Below are 9,312 nucleotides of genomic sequence, written 5' to 3'. Positions count from 1 at the left end.
CTACACCAAAAAATAGAGTGTGAAGCAATACTATGGTGCGTTGTGAAGCTAGTGTGAGGTGGTAAGTGTGAAGCAAGGTGGGAGCTCTATTAAGGGTATAATCCCAGCTTTGTAATCTACTTTTTGTTTGAAGTACTAAAGCCATTGAGTGGTTGCTTTCCCGTGGATGTAGCCCACATTGGGTGAACCACGTATATTATGTGTGCTCTCTCTCTCTCTCTACCCTATAATCTCTCATGTGTGAAAATTTCTCTCTCCCCATTAAGTAAGCTAATCAAATATCTATTTAGCTACATCATATTTCCTAGCAACAACTGGTATGAGAGCAAGGTTTGCTCGTAGCTAAATTATCCCAAGGAAAGGATTCCTTGAATTGAGTGGGAGTAATGGTGGAGGAAGGGAAGCTCAATATCGAGAAGTTCAACGGCAAAAACTACCAACATTGGAAGATGTAGATTAAGGATTATCTCTACCAGAAGGACCTTTATTTGCCACTAGGCGGTCTTGCAAAGAAGCCCTCAACAATGGCAGATGAAGCATGGATTATCCTTGATCAAAAGGCACTGGGAACAATCCGGTTAAGCTTGGAATCAACGGTGGCCTTCAACGTTTCGGAGATGAAGACCACGAAGGACTTGATGAAGTCACTTGATGACTTCTACGAGAAACCATAGCATCCAATAAGGTATTTCTAATGAAATGCTTATGGCAGAGAACGGTTCAGTTGCAAAACACCTAAATGACTTTAACACAAAAATAAGTGAGCTTCAATCGGTGAAAATAAATTTCGATGACGAAGTGCGAGCTCTGCTTATACTATCATCTCTACCGAATAGTTGGGACAGCCTCTCTGGCACATATACTCTTATGTTTGATGATGTTGTGGGTGTTCTCCTAAGCGAGGAAATGTGAAGGAGAAGCACAGGAAAATCATCAAGTGCTACACTGTTACTGGAAACGATCGAGAGGAAGGCCTAAGGAGAGGTTCATAAACCAAAAGGGTCGTGATCGCGCAAAATGGAGCGAGTCACGCAAAAAGTCCGTTCTTGAATGTTGGGCCACATCAAGAAGGATTGTTGGTCCAAGAAGAAGAAGGAGTCGGAGTCTGAAGACAACAAACCATTATCGGAGGCCAGTGTGGCAGGTAAAATAGAGCAAGATGCTCTAATTCTCTCATTAGACAATGTGTCTAATTCTTGGATAGTAGATTTCGGGGCTTCATTCCATGCGACACCACACAAGAAACATTTCCAAGATTACACCAAAGGTAATTTTGGGTATGTATACTTGGGAGGTGATGAAGCTTGTGAAATTGTAGGCAAAGGTACAGTTTGTGTCAAAACTGCTAACGAAAATGAATGGAAGCTTAAAGATGTTATGCATGTTCCTTCTCTTCGCAAAAATTTAATCTCTATAGGACAATTGAACGATGAAGGTCACAACATTGCATTCGGAAGCAAACGGTGGAATAATTTAAAGGGATCTTTGGTGGTTGCCAAGGGAGAAAAGGTTGGTACACTTTACTTGTGTACTATTAACTCGCGGCTTTCAATTTGTGCAATAACTACAAAAGTCAACAGTGCGGTGTGGCACTACGGGCTTGGACATATGAGTGCCAAAGGAATGCAAATCCTTCAAACAAAGAAGCTTCTACCAGGTTTAAAAGAAGTGGACTTAGAGTTCTGTGAAGATTGTGTTTATGGTAAACAAAAGAGGGTCAAATTTCAAAAATCTGGAAATGAAAGAAAATATTAAAAACTTGAGTTGGTTCATTCTGACATTTGGGGTCCTCCAAGTACACCATCACTTGGTGGCTCATTGTACTATGTAACATTGATAGACGATGCGACTAGGAAAACATGGGTTTATGTAATGAATAATAAATCCACTGTGTTTTTCATATTTCAAAGGTGGAAAGCCTTTCTGGAGAATGAAACGGGTACTAAGGTTAAATGCCTCAGATTTGACAATGGAGGCGAATATTGTAGCTAAGCTGTTTAAAGCTTTTCTGCTACATGCAGGCCTACTGCTTGAGCTTTGGCCGAAAGCTGTAAGTACGTTTTTGTACTTAATCAACCGGTCGCTTCAACGGCATTGGATGGGGGAGTTCCAGAAGAGGCATGGACAAGTAAACCGGTGAATTATGCATTTCTCAAAGTACTTGGGTGTGAGGCTTTCATGCACATAGATAGAAGCCTAAGATCAAAGCTAGATGCAAAGTCCAAAAATTGTTTCTTCATTGGCTATGGAGAAGGTGACTTTGGGTATCTCCTATAGAATCCTGAAGATAGAAATGTAAATTTTAACGAACAAAAAATGTACAAAGATTACTTGGAAAGAAAACAAAAAAAAAAAAAAGGTGATGAGTACATGGAGCTTGAGGACGGTGGAAAGAGGGAAGGGGGAAAAACCTAGCACACTCCAAACTTGCCTCTATAGCTCAGGGATTAACCCGCACCCCTAACCACATGAAATCACACACACGAATACACAATATACAAACTGCAATTTCATATACTCGCCTTCGAACACCACCGGCTATACCCACTCACGCCTAAGCACTTCAGTTCAATAGACCCATCAAAACACCATCAGATCCTGACATCAATTGATGCATACACTCACACAGGAAGGCGACACACGTCTTGACCATAATCTCTCTCCCTCCCTCTCTGCTCACACACACACAATCTCGGAGCCAACGCTACCACGGGCATACGGCAAAAGACGAGATGCATATAAGATTGATGGAAAACTTGACAAAAACCACAAACCAACTATGTATCACATAAACCCAATCCAATACAATGATGGCGAACTCGATATTTGCCGGCTTCATAACATGATGCTTCGTGCAGCTTGATCTTCCTTGCACTTGATCCTCGACGGCTTCTCTTGCTTGGCCAAACCTCTTGTCTACGTGGAGGCTCTCTCCTTCTCGACTTGCAACCCCTAGATGACCCTCCTTATGCTCTATAGCTAGCCCTTAATGGACACTACTTCAATGCAAGCCTGCAACCCGGTACCTTCCTCAATTGCTCTTATGCAACCTCCCCTTGTCGGGCTCTTTGACCGACTCTCTGTCCCTGCCATCCACTCACCTTCTAGCAGCCCTGTCGGCCTCCATTCTTTGCAAATAGCGCACCTCCCTCATACTCTCATGCCAAGGCGAATCTCCCTTTTGCTTGAGCCTGGCCCCAGTTATCCGGCTCGGCCCTGCATCAAGGCCAGCGTCCTCTGCAAAGTGGCGACTCCCTCTGGCAGTTCCTTCTTCTCCATGCCCTCCGTCAACTCACTACGGTGCTAGTTTTTTTCCTGTACTCTGTTCATGGGCTTCCCTTGGTTTGCTAAAATTCTCCTTTCTCAAGGGAGGCATGACCTAACCTTATGAAGACCCCTTTGCCGGCAGCCCCTCGGCTCCTTTTCGCCCAATTTACCTGCCTTTTGGCCCTCCTCACTTCATGCAATGCAGCGCACTGCTTTCTCTTGCCCTTTGCACCTGATGGGCTCAAGTCATCGTTATGCAACTGGCCCCCCCATGGCTTTCAACACCCCTAGAAACATTTTTTTGCCCCAGCCCTACGGCTCCCTCCATTGTCATGGCCCAGTTGACTGCAATAGCGCCATGTTTTCTCTGCCCGCCTGACGCTCTCTCTCATCCATTTTATTTGGCCTCCCTCCACTGGAAGCATCCCACCCGCCTGGCGGCTTCAATCCTCCGTCAGCTCCCGGACTCCTGTAGCGGCTACTGCATGGCACTCCGCCATGCTCACTTGCTCCCACCACCCAGCAGATGGCGGACCTCCCTTTCCTCTGATGGCGCCTCCTTTGTTTGGCACCTCCAACAACCCCTTCTGGCAATCCCTCATGCAACAGCAAGTGGCACCGTGGCTTGGTCTCCTGCTCATGGCATGACTGCCCCGTGGCTTCAACTGGCCCTTCTTCTCTTGTTCTCAGAGCAGCACCCTATGCACCTTGCGGCCCTGCCAACACAGCCTCATGTTATCGTCATCTGCATATCACCACATGGTCAATCTTGCCTTCTTTTGTACTGTCCCTTGCCGCCCTGTGCATGCCTTCGCTCTCTGATCATAACAGGTGGCGCAATACCTCGGGACTGCAAGTCGCTCGCCATAATATTTTTAGCATGGCAATATTTTAGAAGTTTAAATTTTTTATTAACTTACAATCTACCCGACGTTCCCACCGTATGCGATCTGCTGTGCCGACACCCTATACTTTACCACGACTTGAAGCCAATGCTCTTGAACCAACGCCTTCAGGATCATATGTAGGCACAATGGACCCTTCAAGAATCTTATCCCGGTTGCCTTGATATTTACCAATAATGGCGGCCGCACCAAACATTGGCCACCTCGAACCCGATGCAATTGTGATAGATGACCACATTCAAGCTTTAATTTGAAATGAACCTCCAAAAAAACCCCGAGTGACAGGAGTCATAGAATAAATGGAGACCATACTTCATGTACCTGCAAACATCTCGACTATTAGAGACCAAAAATCATAGATTGACCCCTTAATTTCCACATATGGCATACATATCACTGTGAGACCTGCTCCAAAATGCATCTGAGTCCTGCCAAAGTCCGATACCATCATCGTGCCTAATACTGGGCACCTGCCGCTGGCTTCTCCCTGTGTCGACACAAACTAGGTGCACCATCATTGCCCACCCCCTCGTTGAGCATTCATGCTCAACCATAGCATTATTTAGATAAGAGATGATTGCATATGAGAAAATTGATACTTAGTATGTACATAAGCAGTAGATAGATAGAGAGAGAGATTTTATCAGATGTAGAACCCCCCCGGATCAAATGGAAAGCCTCGAGCTTTCCCAAGTGCAGTGTAGGCCCCTCTTGGGTCAACAAACTGATGGTTTTGATCATTACCACCCATCTGTAAAACATATACAAACCATCCCCGCGTTGCACCTATAAATCTGTAAGCCAACCATGCATGTAGTTGTCCGCACCATAAACCTTGAACAACCTAGACCCAAAGCCTTCCTAGTACACAAAATGAGTCTGTTCACCAACCTTCGAGGCATCTGCACCATACATCATTAGGCTCTTACCTACTAGAGGGCTCTCCATAACATAATCTGCATCCAAAGAGCTTTGCAAACGGTGCAAAATTTCTTGTAAATCAACCTTCAAAAGTATATCTATCAACAACATGGCACCAAACTTTGACACCCTATCATCCCGAAGCAAAAGAGAGGGTTGCCCAACCCCCTGGTCCACACAAGGCATCTCTATACATGTCTCCTCTTGCTCTATGACCACCTCATCTACATGCATAATATCGTAAATACCATACCTTGAGGAAGTGGAGTCCGTCTCCCATGTGCTATCTCCATCGAAAGAGCTGCCGCCACTTGACTCATGCTCTTCCCCTGTCTAAGAATATGGAATCTCGTCCATCACTACTGCTTCAACCTTATCAACAAATCTCACTTTTAGGCCATGAGTACACTCCCCAGGGATTTGACCATCTATTGTTGAATCTGCCAACATATTTCCTTGGCTTGGAACCATCAGCACCTCTTCAACCACTGGATCTTTCTTGTCTGGCATCCGAGGCATAGGAATAACCCTCTCTTTGCAACCATAATATCTTTGGATCTTCTTCCATATGCAGAACCTCTAGCATCGGCTGTGCTTTTATCTCCTTTGCTTCAACTAGATCTGACACTATCGGATTGGACCATCCTTGCCTCGCTTGACGTTTCTTCAAGATCTTCTTTGTGTGACCTTTTGCAAAGGCCACTGCCTCCGCATATGACACCGGTCCATCGACTTCAACTTTATCATGAACATCCACATGCAAGCACTCCATGAATTTTTTTAATTTCAAAAAGTCAGTATTCTTTGCAGCAGTTACCTTTATGATTTTGATCCATAGAGCTTGGAAATCCAACACAAACGCTTGAAATTGACCAGGCAGGCTTTGCTTTAGCTCGTCCAACCTTTGCTTCACTTCGCTCAACTGCGCCTTGGCCACATATTTGCTTCGGAATTCCGCTTCCAGGGTGCTCCAATCCAGCTTTTCTTCAGCCTCCAATCTATTGTACCATGTCTTGGCCTTTCCATGAACTAGGAGTGGAAACGCCTGAGCCACCCCCTTTTCTTTTGACAAGCCGCTCTCCAACAAAAATATACCATAGCCCTGCAACCACACTTCTACATCTTCAACACCTTTAAAAGTCAAAAAACCCGACCACATCTTGCTTAGCAGCACTTGCTCTTTGAAACTGGTATCACTACAACACTGTCTTTGACTTCGCCGAGAAGAAATCAGTAGCTCCTCAGTGGGGGCACCACTGATGGAAAGGGGGAACAAACCCAGCACACTCCAAACTTGCCTCTCTATAGCTCAAGGATTAACCCGTACCCCTAACCACAATGAATCACACACACTGATACACAATTTAAAAACTGCAATTGCATATACTTTCCTTCGAACACCACCGGCTATACCCACTCATACCTGAGCACTTCAGCTCAATAGACCCATCAAAACACCATCAGATCCCGACATCAATTGATGCATACACTCACACAGGAAGGTGACACACGTCTTGACCATAATCTCTCTCCCTCCCTCTCTGCTCACACACACACACAATCCGGGAGCCAACGCTACCATGGGCATATGGCAAAAGACAAGAGGCAGATAAGATTGATGGCAAACTCGACAAAAACCACAAACCAACTATGTATCACATAAACCCAATCCAATACAATAATGGCGAACTCGATATCTGCCACCTTCATAACATGATGCTTCATGCAGCTTGATCTTCCTTGCACTTGATCCTCGACGGCTTCTCTTGCTTGGCCAAACCTCTATCTACGTGGTGGCTCTATCCTTCTTGACTTGCAACCCCCAGATGACCCTCCTTATGCTCTGTAGCCAGCCCTTAATGGCGACTACTTCAATGCAAGCCTACAACCTGGTACCTTCCTCAATTTCTCTTATGCAACCTCCCTTTGCTGGGATCTTTGGCCGACTCTATGTCCCTACCATCCACTCACCTTCTGGCAGCCTTGACGGCCTCCATTCTCTGCATATAGCACACCTCCCTCATACTCTCATGCCAAGGAGGCTCTCCCTTTTGCTTGATCCTGGCCCTAGTTATCCGGCTCGGTCCTGCATCAAGGCCAGCTTCAACCAAATAAGGGACCCTCAACCTGTTTTCCGATGTTGTTGATTAAGGCCTTAAGGCCAGGACCCCCAATAAGGCCAGCTTGAGGTCTACATCACGGCCTTCGGGAAACAGGTTGAGGGTCCTTATTTGGTTGAAGTTCATCATCCTAATGTTGTATGTTGATGACATGCTGATTGCAAGTGCTAACATGCAAGACATCAAAGACCTAAAAGAAGAGATTTCTAAATCTTTTTCAATGAAAGATTTAGGTGTTGCAAAGAGGATACTTGGTATGAATATAGCAAGGGAAAGGAAAAAGAAGACAATAAAGCTACCTCAAGAGGATTACATCAAGAAGGTACTAGAAAGGTTTGCAATGAAAAATGCAAAAACAGTTTCTACGTCTTTGGCTGGTCACTTTAAACTAACCAAGGATATGTGTCCAAAGACACAAGAGGAGATATCCTATATGTCTAAAGTTCCATATGCTGCAGTGGTAGATTCTCTTATGTATGATATGGTCTGCACAATGCCAGACATTGCACATGTAGTGGGAGTTGTAAGTAGGTTCATGGACAACCCGTGTAAAGAGCATTGGGAAGCTATGAAGTGGATACTTAGGTATCTAAAAGGAACAACAACAAAAGCTTTGTATTTTGGAGGAGCTGATATTTTTCTAGAAGGGTATGCTGATGCAAATATGGCGGGTGACAAAGATACTAAAAGGAGAACTACTAGCTATGTCTTCACGGCCAGCTTCAACCAAATAAAGGACCCTCAACCTGTTTCCCCTCAACCTGATTGTCCCGAAGGCCTTAAGCAACAACATCAACCAAATAAGGACCCTCAACCTATTTCCGAAAGATCTACAAGAGCAAGTAGACCTCAAGAAAGGTTCGTTCCTTCCTTTAACCATCTCTTGATCTCAGATTCTGGAGAGCCAGAATCATACGAAGAAGCTATGCAACACGAATCCAAAGAAGAATGGACGAAGAGCATGCAAGTGGATATGGAGTCATTACATCACAACCAAACATGGGAGTTGGTTGAGTTTCCTAAAGATAAGCGGGTAATTTAGAACAAATGGGTGTGAAAGTTGAAAGAAGAAGAAGGTGGGAAGAAAAGGTACAAGTCTAGGCTTGTAGTAAAAGGATTTTCTCAAAAGAAAGGTATTGACTTCACTGAAATATTTTCTCCTGTTGTAAAAATGAACTCAATTCGGCTTGTATTAAGCCTTGTGATTGCTAATGATCTAAATGTTGAGAAAATGGATGTAAATATGGCATTCCCTCACGGTGACTTAGAGGAGGAAATTTACATGCTTTAACCAAAGGGGTATGAAATAAAAGCTAAGGAGAAAATGGTTTGCAGATTAAAGAAGAGCTTGTATGGTTCAAATCAAGCATCAAGACAATGGTACTTGAAGTTCGATTGATGGATGTTGAATCATAGATTCAGAAGATGCAACTCAGATCATTACGTCTACACGAAGAATTTGGGAGATGGGAAGTTCATCATCCTAATGTTGTACGTTGATGACATGCTGATTGCAAGTGCTAACATGCAGGACATCAAAGACCTAAAAGAAGAGCTGTCTAAATCTTTTTCAATGAAAGATTTAGTTGTTGCAAAGAGGATACTTGGTATGAAGATAGCAATGGAAAGGACAAAGAAGACGATAAAGCTATCTCAAGAGGATTACATCAAGAAGGTACTAGAAAGGTTTGCAATGAAAAATACAAAAATAGTTTCTACACCTTTGGTTGGTCACTTTAAACTAACCAAGGATATGTGTCCAAAGATAGAAGAGGAGATAGCCTATATGTCTAAAGTTCCATATGTTGCAGCTGTAGATTCTCTTATGTATGATATGATCTGCACAATGCCAGACATTGCACATGCAGTGGGAGTTGTAAGTAGGCTCATGGAAAACCCGTGTAAAGAGCACTGGCAAGCTATGAAGTGGATACTTAGGTATCTAAAAGGGACAACAACAAATGCTTTGTATTTTGGAGAAGCTGATATTTTTTTAGAAGGGTATGCTGATGCAGATATGGCGGGTGACAAAGATACTCAAAGGAGAACTACTGGCTATGTCTTCACGGTTGGAGGCACAACTCCAGAAAGTGGTCTCA

General features: G+C 44.1%; 2 pseudogenes; both read right to left on the bottom strand.

Moving 5' to 3' along the window:
* Positions 1-2,654: 2,654 nt before the first annotated feature.
* Positions 2,655-4,368, bottom strand: LOC147440640 (uncharacterized; annotated as a pseudogene).
* Positions 4,369-4,958: 590 nt separating this feature from the next.
* Positions 4,959-5,373, bottom strand: LOC147440639 (uncharacterized; annotated as a pseudogene).
* Positions 5,374-9,312: the final 3,939 nt, after the last annotated feature.

This window comes from Adiantum capillus-veneris, chromosome 15 (genome assembly GCF_014529385.1).
Source record: "Adiantum capillus-veneris isolate H3 chromosome 15, ASM1452938v2, whole genome shotgun sequence".
Taxonomy (NCBI): domain Eukaryota; kingdom Viridiplantae; phylum Streptophyta; class Polypodiopsida; order Polypodiales; family Pteridaceae; genus Adiantum; species Adiantum capillus-veneris.
The sequence above is the reverse complement of the archived record's forward strand: the minus strand, read 5'-3'. Positions and strand labels throughout refer to the sequence as shown.